This window comes from Hesperophylax consimilis, unplaced genomic scaffold, assembly GCF_061612785.1.
Source record: "Hesperophylax consimilis isolate HC1 unplaced genomic scaffold, BYU_Hcon_1.0 scaffold_41, whole genome shotgun sequence".
Taxonomy (NCBI): Eukaryota; Metazoa; Arthropoda; class Insecta; order Trichoptera; family Limnephilidae; genus Hesperophylax; species Hesperophylax consimilis.
The window spans coordinates 444,609-457,511 of record NW_028301271.1 but is presented as its reverse complement, the minus strand read 5'-3'; positions in this window follow the sequence as shown (position 1 = coordinate 457,511).

Genomic DNA, 12,903 nt, shown 5'->3' with positions numbered 1-12,903 from the left:
GAAGAAACAGTCAGGGACCTAGTCAAAATCATCCCCTTCCAAGTTACGCAACAACGGCGCTCAGTCCTGTGACAAATTCCGGGAACCCAAAAATAATTCTCGGAATTTGTCGCTAACAAAGGGAGAGCTAGGCCCGTTGGTCCTTTAAAAGGCGGACAACTTGTGCAATTTGGCAGAGAGCCAGCAACGATCGGATCATCAACATCTCTCCTGGACTGCCCTGACTGCCATCTTCAAGCCACTTCTGCCCTGGACCTTCACTGCAACCTGGCCTTCTTCTTTCTCCCGGCTCCCTGGCGTTCATCAAGAAGAAACTGTCACAATAGTCGAAGCGTCCCTAGTCAGGGCGCAGGTTCCCCCCTACCTTCCTCCCCCCTGCCTTATACCTTTCTCCCACATTTTCCCCATTTCTCCCTTCCCTATATTTTTCCCATTTTTTACCACATTTTTCCCCACTTTTCATTTTCCCCATATTTTTCCCCATTTTTTCCATTTTTTTTTAATATTCTCCCTACTTTTTCCCGACCTTCCCTTCCAAGGCGTCGAAGCGGCCAGCCGGCCACTCCCGCTATATCGTCTGTGCGGCCGGCGACTACAGTGCCGTCCCGTACATTACTTTTAAATTAATTAATGTAAATGAGTACCACATATTATTTTCATAAAAATTAGTTGCCCACGCGGGATTCGAACCCGCGACCTCTTTATCGACAGTCGAGGATCTCAACCTCTCTACCGCGAATGTCTTTAATAATTGCATGCATAAACTTCCAATGAATATAATTTTGCCTATTATAACTGCTTATATTACGATGTATGTCTGGAAATTGTCATATCTAAGATGTTTGATTTAGAATAATTTAATGATAAGTAAATTTAAATAATCATAGATTTTTGCACTTTAGATGATATGCTTTCAACATTTGAATGATCCTTGTTCGCGTCACTGTAGGAATAGATGCCGTTTGCCATATATTTTCAATTCTCGACGTTACTATGTCTGCTATCTCGCCAAAAATTGGTTCTTTTGCAGTTTCTAATTGCAATTTCACTTGATGTCTCGTCCACTCATAGTATTTCACTATATCTTCATAAGTAGGTAGAACGTTTTCTTTCATCTCACAAACATCACCAAATAGAGGACATTTGAATACACTCCGAGTTCTTTGCATGGTTGCAACGAAAGATTATCGAACGTATTTTTAACGATAAACGAGCGTGCGACTGATCCGAGCCACGAACGATAGAGCACTGACGTGACTGACGACGTGCGGCTCGACACGCGACAAGTGCAAGCAAGCTCAGTATCACCTCCCGCGCTTCCTCTCTCCCCTTATAATTATAAAACACAAATTCGAACTTCTTTTTATTTTGTGTCAAATCTATATTATACCAAGTAAACTTTCTTGATAAAAATAGGTAGGTATGTTTATTCAAAAATATCGTACATAAACATTACTTCAAATTAGAGTGTAAAACCGATTATTTTCATAAATTCGATGCCGTTGCGGAGGCAGTTACCCTAAACCAAATGGTATAATATTTTACATGGCTTAAATTAAACCTAAAAGGCACCAAATTTTGACTCTTACATTACCGTCCAGTGAAAAAAAATATTTCACTCCACTCTAATGATTATCCTTTTATTTTATTATAATGTTTTTACAAAAATATAAACAACAGGTAAGATACAATTTCAATTGGAAGCAATCAAGTTGAGCAATACGATAAACAAGTGTTTAGATTCAATCAACAAGACAGACTTATTTGATTAGGAAGATGCGGCCGTTTATATAGCGGTCCTAATTGCTTTATCATGTCAATTACCGGATCGTGTTCTTGATCGGCAAGTTTATTCGCTGGAGGTGCTTAGGTCCAGTTTATTAATTAACAACATTCCAATTACTAATTACTTAAATAATATTAATTACTAAACAATACTAATTATGAAACAATACTAATGACTAAACAAGGTGAAGTGCGGGGTGTAAGGGACGTCCTGCACTATCTTCTTGTAGATGATGGTCGTCTGGAGTAGTTCGCGTGATTTCACAGTACATACGATGATTGGCGCAGCTAGCTGTACTGCAGCACTGCCTTCGAACTATGAATTGTAATAATAATAATAATAATCATATTTGGATGATTTATATAGCGCCGTTTTTGTGCAAAATCACCTCAAGGGCGCTGTACAAATATATAATACACTTCTACTAACTATATATGGAGATAATATACAGTACCATACTTACCTGGTAGGTCATTTGAGATTAATACTTAATTAACATTAACTAATTGTTAATTGGCGAAATTTAGATACAGAATTTAGGACATAATTGGAAAATTGAATAAAAGTCTTAGGAATGGTATATTTAACTTTTTTTAGTTTAGACCTGAATTCTGTTGGACTTGTTATGTTTTTTAGTTTAGACCTGAATTTTGTTGGACTTGTTATGTATCTTAGTTCCGGAGGGAGTTTATTCCAAGCCCTCGGCCCAGATGCTCCGAAAGCGCGATCACCAAACTAAGGACGGGTTGTTTCGGAGATTTTGAACAATTCATCAAATTTCAACGTTCATTTTTTTAAGTTCTGTGAAAGATTTTTCAAATTCTGTTTTTATTTCAGTTTTGTCAAGCAACTAGCCTACAATGATATCATAACAGAACTTGAATAGGACTTTCACAGAACCCGTAAATGGACGTTGAAATTTGATGAATTGTTCAAATTCTCCGAAACAATCCGTCCTTAGTATTTGGCTTGCGTTTTGTTTCCACCAGTCTGCCTACAGCTGATGATGTTGCTGATCTAAGAGTTGACTGCCTCAGACCAGTGTTTTCCGGGACGCATAGTTCAGAGATGAAGGGTGGGGCCATTTCATTGATGGATTTAAACACCATCCAGCACAATTTGTACTGGCTTCTTTCAGGGCACTTGAGCCAGCGAAGGTTACGAAGGTGTTCTGAAATCTGCGAATATTTAGAAACCCCGGTTATGAGCCGTGCTGCTGCATTAAACACTGATTGAAGTTTGTCAATTATCTAATTTCATCTAGTGTGACATCACGAGAGATGAGTGTATACGTTTTATCCAAGTCCACTTTGAATGTTTTTACTTTGTAATTTTTTGAGATATCGAAATATTTTACTGTCGTTATTATCAATATAATTCATTTGTAGTAAATTGATGACAGATGACAGGTTCTCAAACTTATTTCGACCACCGCCCACTTAGAGATTTAAACAAAATCTAATGGCCCCCATATTTTTTAACTTACCGTTTTACATTACCATCTGTTGCGTATCTTAAAAACAGTTATTACAAATATAATTTTTAAACATGCATTTTAACCTATTTCTGAGATCAAATAATGTTTCAATTAGAGGAAATAAAACTCATACATAGAATCATATTCCCTCACGCTGTTCAAAAATTCCTCGTCCTCCGGTGCTATACACTCGGTTAATATTTATACATTGTAATTACTTAATGCAATGCATAAATGTATTGCGGAGGAATAAATAAAATTTTAAATCTGTGTTTAGTATATTTAGAGAGATATTTAATTAATTATAGACGATGTTCACTCAGTTGATAGCACCGGCAAGGAAAGGTTAAACCACGAACTTACTGGTTTGTTAACCCGAAAGATACAGAGTATGCCCCAGGATTCTCACGCATTTCGACGAGTTTGTGACTAAGTTACCTACCATTTAAGTATGGTACTGTATATTATCTGCCTGTACAAAATATAAATAAGAATAATAACCTATGTACGTATATAGCATCATGTTCATCAATCGAATGCATTGTACATATAGCTTTGTATTAGTGATCGACGAACCGGTGGATGCAATCTGTTACACATAAATTGATAATATTTTGACTAGTCTATAGTTAGTGATAACTGATAACATTGATCATTGCAGAAAATTATCATATACATATACTTATACAGCGCCTTTGAGGTGATTTTGCACAAAAACAAATCATCCAAATGTTATGTGTTAATAGTTCGAGTTTACTTAAAAGTTGCCGCATTCAGTAACTCGCAGCCGATTTCTCTTTTTAGTTGTCACTAAATCAACGTTCACACATATACTACGACGACGGGAATGAAATCGTTGAACAACCGATCAAAACACTATAATCCAGAGTGCAGTTGGGATATTCGCTTCTGCAGCCAAAATTTTTGGTAGCCATTCTTGAATTTAATTTTTAATTCTAAGTTTGTTGTCAGTTCTACAAGTTATTCCACTAGCAGGGATGATTCTGCTGTATTTGTATACTATTGTCAGCAATAATAAAACGCTAAGTAAATTGTTATGATGAAATATTAAATTGTCTTCACGGTCTATTACAATAATAACATCCAATATTCAGTAAGGTTATATCGTGCATTGCGCTGTTCCAAGTCTCAGCCGCTTGCCATCCTTGCTCGTCCCGCGGGTGGCCGCTAGGTGGCGGTGGAGTCGCTCTCGCCTTCAACCAGTAGCGCCTCTGCCGGCCATATTGTGAACCACTCGCGAAGTGTAGATGCCTGATTGGCTGACAGTGATGAGAGTGGCGCCTCTGGCGGCCAATTGGTGAACTAAATACTGTGGCGGCCATAGACATATGAATATTAGTAGACCTGCCCTAAGTGATTAAAAGCGTATTATCCCCACTCCCCATACCGGTTCCATTGAGCCGGCTGGGCTCGCGTATGGCCTCAAATGAAATTTGAAAACGTGACGTCATCATTCTTGTGTGAACTATGGTCGAGGCGTCATCGGTTCATTTTACGAAATAACACGGCAAAATTTTGTCTTGTACTATGAAAACTGGTAAACATAGATGTGAAAAAAGAGAATAAACCCAATTGTCGTATTACATTCCATAAATAAGCATTAATTTACTTTATTTTAAGCATATTCACATCGTATAATATGAATCAGTTGTTACTATCACATCGAGAAACGTCTGGACGCGAAACACAAAGCTGGTTGGTTGCTGGGAAGTAAATTATGAACATTTATAAAAGTGTCTTAACTAAATACTTAAACGAAATATTCGACTCTGAAAATGGAAACGAATTTTTTTGCCGAATTTGGACTTCGCAAATTTGTTCATAACGTGGCGAGTAATTTGCGCTCCCATGTAAAAATGTCTATTCATTCAAAGCAGATTTTACTTTTAAGAAGTAAATGGTGATATTATAATGCGAGATGCCTATTTACTGTCAGATTGATTTATTGACGAATCACAGTCAGCTTCACTCCCTTCGTTCTTCAACAGTTGATTTTACCCCTCGCCCATATCTTCTCGTCTATTAATTCCTATGTATGTGGTGGCGGCAGTATTTGAATGCGCTGCTAACACGGCCATACTGACCACTGCTTTGACCTCAAAGCAGTTGCTGAAATAAAAATAAAATAATAATTAGACTGATTGAAACTTGTTCAGCTCCACAACCGTATTGACGAAAACATTTTACTGTTTGCCCTTCCTGACCGTTACTCCGAAATTTGTTCAGCCGGCCAATTCCTCATATTCTCATATGTGAACGTCACTCTGTGAGTGCTGCCGTTGGGTCTGGTACCCAACACGTCAAAGCGATCGTTCGGCAAGACTTCATCCACTTTATAAGGCAAGCTCCGAAACCAATCGTTCAACTTTTTTTTTTATCATCCAGGAATTCCTCTAGTGATCCTGATCAAAACCGTATCGCCAAAACGATATGAGGGTTTCATGAATAGTTTCACGTAGAACAATTTCATCTGCCACCTTTGATACACATCAAAATGTTCCCATTATTCAGCACGTATGACGTTAAAGTCCTGCCTCTCACCAGCCTATGTGAGATTATTTATCCATACCGTGCTTCAACACGTACAACCGTAAGGTTCTGCTTCTCACCAGCCTACGTGAGATTATTTATCCATACCGTGCTTCAACACGTACAACCATAAGGTTCTGCCAACTATTTATATAAACTGCCATGAACACCAACGAGAGACTATTATATTCAAATCTGTATTAATCAGCAGCCCAGATTGAAACATATAAGGAAAAACCCTAGCTATAGGACAAACGGTAAACCAGCAAGATATTGCGGTTACCTACTCCAAGGAAAAACTACAAGTGTCAAAACTTCCACAGATCCAAATTCAAGATCTTTCAAACACAAAAGGACACGAACGAACTATCCCTATCATAAACCCAATTGAAGAGAGTCTACATATACTCGTATCATTTACCAGTGGCTGCATTATCGCCGTAGTTAAATTACTAATATGGAAAATCTCTAGATAATGTTTAATTTGCGGTTGGAGCGGTATAATTTACCGAAAGATAAATAATCTAGGCGGACGAATCGATGAGACTTTTCGTTAGAAATAACGGAATTAATGTGAACAAGTTTTAAAGCAAAAAATATTGAAATATCAATGATAAAAAACACATCAAGCAATTTCTATTTATACACCCAGGGTCATAAGAGGAATAGTAAATAAATACATTTTTTTGGAATAACTTAATGAGCAAAACCTCAAATTGTAATAGTTAATCATTGAAGACTATATTAACCTTTCCCTTACTGTGCTAAAAAATACACGCGTTACAGTGCTGTGAAGTCAATACACATCTCAAAATAACCGATTTAATATCGGAAAAATATGAATATTCATAGCTAATCGATTATTTTTATTATATTTTATGTCAAAAGTGATAATAATTGTAATTTAATTGCTGAAAACATGAAAAAACCATCGGCAGATGCTAAAGAAACGTGCGAGAGGTCCACATCTAACGACGGTTCGCGGCCAACTGGCTAGCGGCTAGCGGCGCGGCTGGCGGCTGACACAGCTGTGCGGTCGTAGGTATCGATGGTCTAAATACTCTAAATCAAAACTACAACTGCAGAAGTGTGGATGTCTCATGTTTCCACATAGCGAATTAAAGCGGGACATCAATAGCGTGTCATTTCCTCGCACACTCTTGGCGTATTAAGTATCACACGGTTGATTGTATTGGTGTATTTGTTCCCGATTTTTAACAAAAAACTCAGATTTTTAATTGAATTGGAAAACTATGTTATATACTATTTTTTAATTCAGTGCATAAATGTATAACGGAGAAATACCTTAAATCTGATCCCAGAATCTATTATATTTATAGAGTTATTAAAGTTATTAGAAGCAATGTGTAGTACCTAAATACACACCACAGATGAGGAAAGGTAAACTAACTTACTAACTAACCATCATGCCGTTTCCCCGCAGGGGTAGGCAGAGAAAACGGACCGCCAAACAACTCGGTCTTGGCACACACTTCTTGCATCATTCACATTCATACATCGTCTCATACATAATCTTCTATTATTCTGACTTTTTACATGGCCCGACTCGAGTATCTGATTCACTTGATCGTGCTATGTCTTCCTCGGGCGTCCCCGACTTCTGCTACCATTATCCTCCTTACACTCCTTTCTTCGCTCATTCGCTCTACATGCCCAAACGATCTAAGCGTCCCTTTCTTAATCTTACTCATTACCCTTACATCAGCCTTGCACTCTTATATTAATGACGTATTTTTATCCAATACACTATCTAGATTGCATTTAGTTCGGGTAGAATCTTGCAATCTTACATAAAAGATAGCAAGCAATAAAAATATTAAAGCCGTTAATATTTTTTTCAATGATTGAACATTAATTATTGCTGGTATTTATTACATTATAATAGATAATATCGTTTTCGTTCTCTTCACACAAAAATCAATAAATTCAAAAACAGCTGCGTTTAAACTTTAAACTGTAGTCGGTTATAAATTAAGTAAGTGTGATTTCCACGGAGTTGTAAAAAATCAAAGACTGGGTTATGCGCACAGGTGTCTGTCTCAACTGCCCCCAGCTAGCGATGAGTCGTCCATGAACGAGCCGCACAGTTGAGCCGTATTCGTACGACTTCCCGCAAACCGTAACACAGCTCAATTGAATGGTTACTCTAAAATGATCCAAGTATTAATTTTATTACATATGAGACGTGAACGGCGTCTGATAGTACGACATATGGACTTGGACAAATGGACATGTGCACCAATATATACTAACTGCCTGGCAGGTTATTTTTCTCGTGGTACGAACGGCGTACGGGTACCAAGAGTCATACGATCATTCTTGCGGTTACGTTGGGAGCCGAATCGGGAAAGCCGTATCGGGGGAGTCGTTTGGTGGGGGAGCCGTACCGGAGAAGCCGAATCGGCGAGTCATATCGGGCGAACACAGTATTCTCATTGCTCATTCGCTCTGACCTCACGGCTCCCGTTCAATTAAGCCGTTGTTCCATTGAGTCGACTCTGTGATGTACGAAAATATTGAGCGAGTACCGTGGGTACAGCTCTTAACAAAATGAGTCATGACCCATCTCTAGGCCGAGCTGTCCGGATCCATTGGGACTATTGTATCACACTTTGGGGAATGTTGAGAGTTCGGAGCGGAGAAGGGGAGGAGAATGGGAAAAGGGATGTTGAAATTCTTGTCACTAAACATTCCTTTTGCTGTGTCAAGCAATATTTTTTCGATTCCGAATGGTTGTCTTTCACCAGGGCTTTCATTCAATGAAAGTCTTGCCAAACCCTACGGAACGTGCCACAAATATACTATACATTACTTTTAAATAAATTAATGTAAAAGAGTACCTACCACATATTAATTTCATAAAAATTAGATGCCCACGCGGGATTCGAACTCGCGACCTCTTTATCGACAGTCGAGGATCTCAACCTCTCTACCGCGAATGTATTTAATAATTGCATGCATAAACTTCCAATGAATATAATTTTGCCTATTATAACTGCTTATATTACGATGTCTGGCTGGAAATTGTCATATCTAAGATGTTTGATTTAGAATAATTTAATGATAAGTAAATTTGAAAGAGATGAATGCGCAAACACTGTGGAGCAATATGATGCGTTCTCAAAGAGAGTGCTTGCGAGAGACGGGGGCTAAAGTCATTGACAGAAGGACGACAGATAAAAGATAAATGCTGTATGTCGTTTATATACAGGGTGTATCGGCACTAACCCGACAAACTTTAACCAGCTATTCCTTAGCACATTTGGAGTAAAAAATGTTATGTACACTTTGCTGTCCGGTAACATTTTTTTTCTTTTAAAAACAAAAAATAAATAAAATTTCCACACTCCGCTACTGCCCACAGTATAGGGGTAAAATAATTGGCAACGCCGCGCTACTGTCATCTCTTTCACACATATTCTGTCTCAAGTCCCGTGTGGTTCCCGCCACCCCGTCTCGTATCAGTGGTCAGTGCTGTTTTGGGAGTTCGCATGTCATCAAGTTTCTAGTTTCGTTTTTGTTTTGTTATCTAAGTTTTTACTGTTGAAATATGCCCCTCAATTATCCACCTGCCGAGCAAGCAGATATTGTTTTTGTTTATGGATTTTGCAATGGAAATTCACGAGCAGCCGTAAGGGAGTATCGCATGAGGTTTCCTGGAAGACGCGTCCCACACCATGCTACCTTTGTCCAGGTTTGTACCCTATCAATTGTTTATTGAAACTATTTACATTCATTGATAATGCCAAAAAGCGCTTTTGAAATTTAAACTGGGAACATTAAAAACATAACAAGGGGCCACCAACTTTAAAAATGTAAATTGTACTTTAGGTGATTTGTGTTCAGTGGTCACTAAACGGCGTTTTAAAAAGTTAATTAATTTTAATCTCTAATAAATGCATCATTCACTGCAATTGAATTCACTCCCTTTCTCACCATGGGATTATTTAAATTACTTGAATTCAATTTCACCCCTGTGAATCCAAGATATCAACCGTACCTAGTTAAGAAAATTATAATTTAAAACACTTTGTTATACATTTTACTATAAAAAAATGAAATAAATGAAGAGAAAACGTAAGTTTTCTGATATGTGCCTAAAATAAGTGTTCTTTAAAAATAAAATGAGTGAAAAAGCCCGCGATTGTTTATTTGACATTATTACTGAGCTGAATAATAAAAGCAGTTGTTATTTGTTGTTTTGTTTCAGATGTATCAACAATTGCGTGACTGTGGCATCGGACGGATTGAAGGCGCCGGCGGAGGACACAACATCGTTCCTGTGGCAGTTGAGGAGAGAATCCTGAACTTAATTACCGAAGACCCCACGCTGTCCGTGCGTCGGGTCGCTCTGATGATAGGACACAGGGAACACATGGCGGTATGGAGAGTTCTGAAGAAGCACGGGCTCAAACCTTTTCACTATAGGCGCTGCCAAGGCCTCATGGAGAATGACCACTTTTCCAGAGTCGTGTACTGCAGAAGAATGCTGCATAATGTCATAAGAGATGCAGACTTCATGAAAAACATATTGTTTACCGACGAAGCACAGTTCACTAAAACAGGAGTGCTAAATGTGCACAACTTGCACCATTGGGCTGAACAAAACCCCAAGCTTGTTCGGGAGTCGTCGAGCCAGGACAGATTTTCCATCAACATGTGGGCAGGAATCCTGGGAAATCAAATACTCGGTCCAATCGAGTTGCCTCCCAGACTAAATGGACCGATGTATTTGGAGTTCTTACAAGTGCAACTGGGCGAGATTCTGGAAGATGTGAACCTCGAATTACTACGGAGAATGTGGTTCCAGCACGATGGAGCCCCACCACACTATTCGATTGCCGTGCGGAACTACTTGGATGTCGAGTTTCCTGGTCGTTGGATAGGCCGTGGAAGTCCGGCCATTGCTTGGCCACCAAGATCACCCGACCTGACCCCCCTGGATTACTACCTGTGGGGGGCTCTCAAGGAAAAAGTGTATGCTAAGCCAATAGCCTCAAGAGAGCAACTGCTCGAACGAGTGATGGAAGCCGCTGCAGAAATTAAAGCAAATCCTGCAAACTTAAATAATCAAAATATAACAAGACTACACGCTTGCATCGAAAATAATGGTAGTCACTTCGAACAAATGCTCCAATAAAAAAATTAACATAAACTACATGTCCGCATTTTCATTTATTATTTATTGGTAAAATTCTCACAATGTCATTCATTTACACATCAATATTACCTACATATCAATATTTAATAAAATCTGTAGAAGAGTATGCCCGTCGGCATTCAACAAGTTTTTCGACAAGTGTGTCGAAAAGCGTCTTCTCTCTTTCCTACACACTAAATATTAATGGTTAAAAATGAGACGACTGATGCTTGTAAGCGCGCCAATACGTAAAAACAACGAAACTCGAATAAGAATTGCCAGGTGGGTTTTTTAATCGCTTTAATCTGACTTTAAACAATAATTAAACACGTAAAAATTATTTAATATAATATTACAGTACAGTACTTTGAACCTTCGCAATAAATTTATTTGATTTTAAGTTTAGTTTGTAGAACTCCATTTCAATTTAGAGATTTTTTTTATTTTAACAGTCTTATTAAAAAATTTATAAAAACAGTGTGTTTATAAACAAGTTCTGCTAGTTGTAATTATTATTACGCGTGACAGCTGTTTCACCTTCTGACGGCATTATCAAACTTTGGTAAAGCCACTTACAGACGACGTAAGTGATAACTTTCTTTTTTTATTATTCTGGCTTTATTGATTTCCGAGTAAATTGTCGTAAATTATTATTTGCTAATCCCAATATTATTTGCTAATGCTAATAATTAAGTGAAATTTTAAACAATGCAATAATAGGATTATTGCATTGTTAATTTCACTTAATGTCGTTGGTATTTCCAACTGATGACTCAGGGGTTTATTTCCCTGAATAATTAAGTATTTTGGGGTCTAATTATTATGCATTTCATTACATCCGATAATTTAAACAATTTTTATGTTGAATTGGGGTAAGTTTTATGGCTAAGGGAAGGAGTGGAAGGTGAGGAAGTACCTGGATATTCAGATCTGGTCACCAAATACGGCTAGTCATTTCAAGCAACGTTTAAATTCTAAACCTGGATATTCAGATCTGGTCACCAAATACGGCTAGTCATTTCAAGCAACGTTTAAATTCTGAACCTGGATATTCAGATCTGGTCACCAAATACGGCTAGTCATTTCAAGTAACGTTTAAATTCTAAACCTGGATATTCAGATCTGGTCACCAAATACGGCTAGTCATTTCAAGCAACGTTTAAATTCTGAACCTGGATATTCAGATCTGGTCACCAAATACGGCTAGTCATTTCAAGCAACGTTTAAATTCTAAACCTGGATATTCAGATCTGGTCACCAAATACGGCTAGTCATTTCAAGCAACGTTTAAATTCTGAACCTGGATATTCAGATCTGGTCACCAAATACGGCTAGTCATTTCAAGCAACGTTTAAATTCTAAACCTGGATATTCAGATCTGGTCACCAAATACGGCTAGTCATTTCAAGCAACGTTTAAATTCTGAACCTGGATATTCAGATCTGGTCACCAAATACGGCTAGTCATTTCAAGCAACGTTTAAATTCTGAATTAATTAATCAATTACGAAAAAGCGTGGGGTTAAGAATATTTTTTTTAAATTATAGTTGTAATTTATTGTCGATTTTTTAAAAAAATTGCGATATTTTAAATAAAATTTAATAATTATTGTTTAAATAAATTAGCAATCTGGCAGCATTCATTTGCAGGTGGTCAATCCAATGCAGTCATGACGTTTGTGTGAGTGCTTTCCTTTGTCTCAGTGTGTTGCGCAGCAGTTTTATATGAACCGTTTTTTGATTCATCGGGATTGTTTTTAAAACTATACATTCTTTGTACCTTCAAATTAGTGGAAATAAACTTAAGTGTGTCAAGCTGCTCGTTATATTCCGGTAATTCTGGAAGGCTTTTAACATAAGCAATAATATTCATAAATCACATTCCGCGAAGTTGTAAATAACTAAATTTATTAAAAAATATACGTTGTAG